Raw genomic sequence first — 5161 nt, 5'->3', positions numbered from 1 at the left:
AGTGCTTATTTGTCCTCACAGGGAAATTTCTTTCCCGTCATGTTCCCAGTGCAAACCCCTCCTGTTTCATTGCATTACCACTGTCTCCCATTCTTCTGCCTGGCACCTCCATAAGGGGTTCATCTGCCCTGTAACCTCCTTGTAGGTATGGGAAGGAGCCACAAGGTCTCCCCAATCCTGTCTCTTCTCCAGTCCAAACAAGCCTGGCTCCCTCAGTGTTTCCTCACAGGGCAGTGCTCCAGCCCCAGACATGTTGGTGGTTCTCCCAGGGCTGTGCTCTGTTTTCAGGAGGCTTCAAACTGGTCACAATATTCTGGCATAATTATTTATTACTTCAGATCACATTTTGAAGAATTTGTGAATTAGGTGTATTTTAAGAATTTAAAGGAGGAAAAGATTGACTTGAAAATATAGAGTTGGAAGCTGGGTTGTATGTAATTATTTCGTTTTGAACTCTAGATATAAAGCTGTTCAGGATCACTCATTTCTTTCACTGAAAAAATACTTCTCTACTGCAGCATAAAGCTACATAGACATTCATATTACTGCGCATACTCTGGTCTTGGGACAGATTGTGACTTAACTGTGGAAGAGCTGAGTCTCCCAGGCATAGCAATATGGAGCAATATAGGAAGATTTGTTAAATAAACTTCGGTATTGTTCATTTTAAGATCTCTCTCTGCTATGTGATTAAGTTAGGATACTTACAGATCACATCCTATGGAGCCCTGTAAAGAATGGATAGGTTCAATTACTCCGTATTGCAAAAGCAGCAACGCTTTGACTTTAATACAGCCAAAATGTAGAAGGTAAAATCTTTTACAGTCAGTGAACCCCTGTGGAACACAACACATGCAACTGAATTTTCAGTGAACAGGGCTCCAGTTCTATAAAATAATGAGTTCAGGACAGTGTATAATGAATCATCTCAGCACTGTTCAAGTGCATTAATCTGGTTGCTGAGACTTCTGAATAACCTATCTAAAATACACCCCTCTCTAGCTATCCACACAGCTGAAGCTGTTGCCCAGACTCTCATCTGGTATTTCAATTATCGCCACATCATCTTCTCGGGCCTTGAATAATGTATTCTTTCTATGATGATGTCCATCAAACACACTACTGCTCAGATCATTTTCCCAGTTCCTCACTTTGACAAAGACTCCCCCTAGAAGGCGGTGTGCAGTACACATTAATAACCTAATGTTGTGAGATGACACACACAATTCAATGCCTATAGTGAGTTCTTCTCTGCTGATTTCAATGGGACTACAGACAGACACAAAGGTCCTACAGAATCCATCACAGCACCTTTCCTTCCCCTGCTCTTTAACCTCTCAAGTCACCTCTTTTCCCTCTTACAATCAACATACTCTAGGCTCTGCAGACTCTAATTTGACTTCTGAGCTACTGACATCATTATTTCCAAAACCTTTAATGACTTTTTTCTTATTCCAATCTGTTACCATTATTCTTCCTGATTTATCGACCATCATAGCTAGCTAGCCATGTGTTTGAATTTTTGTCCTGCACTAGCTCTGTGGTTCCTCTTGTTCTTCTCAGCCTTGTTTTCATGTTATCATTCCTTCAGAACCTCACCCAAAGATGATCATCTGGTGATCCTCGTCCACCTTCCAGATGCCCAACAGGGTTGAATAGTCTCTTCAAGATATTTATTTTTTCCTCCTTCAACCCTCTATCTCTGGGTAGTCTTCTACTGAAAACACAAATTCAGATATCACCTCCATAGTGGTGACTAACTGAGGTGTACTTTTTCTGTCTCTTCCTACTGAAGCCATTATTTAGGCCTGTCTCAAATGATCATGCAGATATCAAAAATAAAGCTCTAAGAGACTTTTCTGGTACCTTTAAACATGACATCTGTGAACAACATTGCTGTCTCATTTGAAAGGTGTGGAGTATTATGGTCATCATCTCAGACTTACCTGTAGTTTTGACAACTAAGCTATAGCCAGTCTATACCCAGAAAGAAGATTCTTTCTATGCAGCCTATTTTAAAACATGGATTTTCCATCCATCATTATGTCAAAATTATCACCAAAATATTTATTGTTAAATATTTTTTTTCAACATTGTATTCTGTGAATTTAAATCTAATTTTAGCCTGCTGTCTAGAATTTTTTCTTGGACATTAACTTTGATTGTAATGTTCTTTTCCTTGCATACTTCCACTGATTCTTCCTTGTAAGAGGAAGCATTAGCTGCTTGACTTCTCTTCAAAAGCACTTCCTGCCTATCATATCTTGAGCAACAGTGAGAGTTTACCATTTTATCTCCATCTCCATTTGATCCAGGATGCAGGCCTCCATCACCCAAATTCTGGATCTTTCGAACAAGTCCTTTCATACAGTCTCCTTAACAGCCCATTAAGCTTGTACAGAGTTCTTGAGAAGTATTAAAATTGTATATACATGATAATTATATACTTTTAAATTCATCATCGTTTTGATTCCTACTGAAGTCTCGAAAATGCCACTAGTGCTGAGCTGCCTGCCCATCACAGACCAACAGTGTCTCGCTGTCTGCAGATGTTCCCCGTCAGCTGTCTTGCCATAAATCACAGAATCACAGAATCATCTAGGTTGGAAGAGACCTCCAAGATCACCCAGTCCAACCTCTGACCTAACACTAACAAGCCCTCCACTAAACCATATCACTGAGCTCTACAGCTAAACCCGTCAGGGGCTGCCGGGATGCATTTCCTGTGGGAAGGCTGCCAGTCACATGTGAAAGCTCTGGATGCAGGACACGGTGGCCCAGGAAATGGCCCAGAAAAATGACTGGGTGCATTTCGGGAGGGACAAATAGATGTAGGCTGGAAAAATCGTGTCCCAAAGGGTGGATCATGTTAAGAAGTCTCAAGGAAGGAGTCATGCCCTCTGTTTACATGGCATGATAGGACGCTAGCCCATGGCAAGTGCTGCCAGGTTTTACAAGGGTTTCTGGGGGTTCTCTAGCTTGCCTGGCTCAAGATGTTGGTGTTGAAAGCCCCACCAGCTCCTGAACCACTGATTTCAGGCTTCCTCCAGAGTTGGCTCCCACCTGGGCTACTGCATGCAGGAAAAACTGAGCGCTGAGGCACTCCTAGGCTTGAAGGTACTTCGGTACTTAATCTGAAGATACTTTGCTCAGAGGTATTTCTTCTCCAGGTCTGGGAGACCTCCAAAGGCCAGGCTAGAGAAGGGTGACAGGCTGTTCTACCTTAAGAACTGTGGAGATGGCTGAGACCTGCTTCCCCTGAAAGCCTGTACTACACTTGGAGAGATCTCAGTCTTCATTGTCAGCAGGGAACCTGTCTATATACTTTAATATATTTCTGACATATCCAGGTGTGGAGCTGTTTGGAGATCAGTTCCTGGAGGTCTCTCTGAGGTGTAATTAGCACCTCTGTTTGATTTCCGCCTCCTCTTGCAGTCTGGCATACCTCTGCCTTGTGTTGCATCTCAGGAGGATCTGTGGGGTGGTGCTATGCGTTCTATTTGTGCATCACAAAATGCTAACAACGCGCCCTAAGGATACTGTTAGTGCAAAAAGTCTCAGTCTCAGCCTGTGGCATACAAAACGTCACATGAAGCTAGGCTGGGTATGTGGACTACACAACCTGGTTGCCAGTAAATATCCTCCTCTAAAATAAATTATGGCCTCTGTTGCAACAAGTTGTATATGTATATATGTGCGTGTATATATATATCTGTCAGAAAGTTTCACTGTGTAAGTAGGCTGGAGAAAACAAAGACCACAAACCACATGTATACAAGCTTTATTTTTTGCACTCTTTCCCTCAGCATCCACTCCAAGTCCACTTGGAGACCACTGCGACTGAGCCAGAATGTGACCTTGACTGACCCAGTTCTGAGGTTTGTGTTAATTAGCGGAAAGGTCCCGTCCCTGCCGTGCTTAGGTTGTAACAGCACTGATGGGCATGAGGTGCCCTGTGTGGGTGCAAAGTGGGACCTCGTACACTGAACCCCCCAGCGACTGTTATGATAAATACGGATTTATCATCAGAAGCTATTATTCTGCACTGTGATATGACTTTTAAAAGCCTTCACATTTCATGCTAGCAGTTGCACAAGTATAGCACTGCTCCTGTGCCACAGGTAGGTGTAAAGCAGGACAGCCCATGGCTTACAGCACTGCCCAAGAATGTGGGAAGCCCAGGATCACATTTTGACTCTGCCACACACCTGCCTTTAGGTTTCAGGCAAGTAATTCAGCCTCTTTGTAACTCACTCTTCTGCTGCTGAGTACCAATGCTTCTCTGCGTTAGAGGAATATTATGCTGCTAAATGCAGTCTCAGGACAGTATGGCAAACACCATACAGCCAAACGTCATCTCTCTGTGGTCAGGTTGTCCAGGCCACAGATGAAAAGCCAGCGTGGGTCTAACGGGATTTATTAGCTCAGGCACACTGCCACGTGAATGCAGTTGCGCTGCTGCTCTGGAAAGAGTACATCTGCTTTTGTGAGCCCCTGGCTGGCTGCGTCCTGAGGCAGCTCAGGGATTTCAGCACCACGTTCCCAGAACCAGAAGTGTCGGGTGGAGGGGAAAAGAGACCCCCAGCACAGAGCCAGCCCAGGGTGTGCAGGAGCTGGCTTGGTGCTGGCCGTGCCAGGGCCTCGCTGCCTCCCCACCTTGTGCACCTGCTCCCCGTCACCCCACGTCCCGTGGGGTTCGTGGGGCAACCCCAACAGGTCCAGCTCCACAGCTGAGGAGCCGCGGGCTGTCGGTACCCGGGGTGCTGTGGGGGAGCAGAGAAATCAACATGTCCCAAATGTGGGGTCAGTTCAGACGATGCTATGAGGAGTTAAGAGACCCTCGTGGATCGGAGCTAAACGCATCTGGAACCTCCTGGGTACTTCGCACTTCATCCTCACTTGTCTGTTGGGTTCCTGCTTACCAGGGAAACAGAGTGCTTTGCCAAGTAGAGATATGGCTAGAAACCGCTAGAAATCACTCACAAAACTTATACTTCAGGACTTTAAGGGCGATTTTCCCGGGATAATGAAAGTGGCGCTTCAAAGAAGAGGCTTGGGAAGTTGTGAGATTGTAGGATAGTTGTAGGAACCCGGCAGAAAAGAAAAAAAAAAAAAAAGAAGGGAAAATAAACGTCTCAAGATCTTAAAACCAGGGATGAAA

Source organism: Anser cygnoides, chromosome 2, assembly GCF_040182565.1.
Source record: "Anser cygnoides isolate HZ-2024a breed goose chromosome 2, Taihu_goose_T2T_genome, whole genome shotgun sequence".
NCBI lineage: Eukaryota > Metazoa > Chordata > Aves > Anseriformes > Anatidae > Anser > Anser cygnoides.
Note: the sequence above shows the minus strand (reverse complement) of the source record.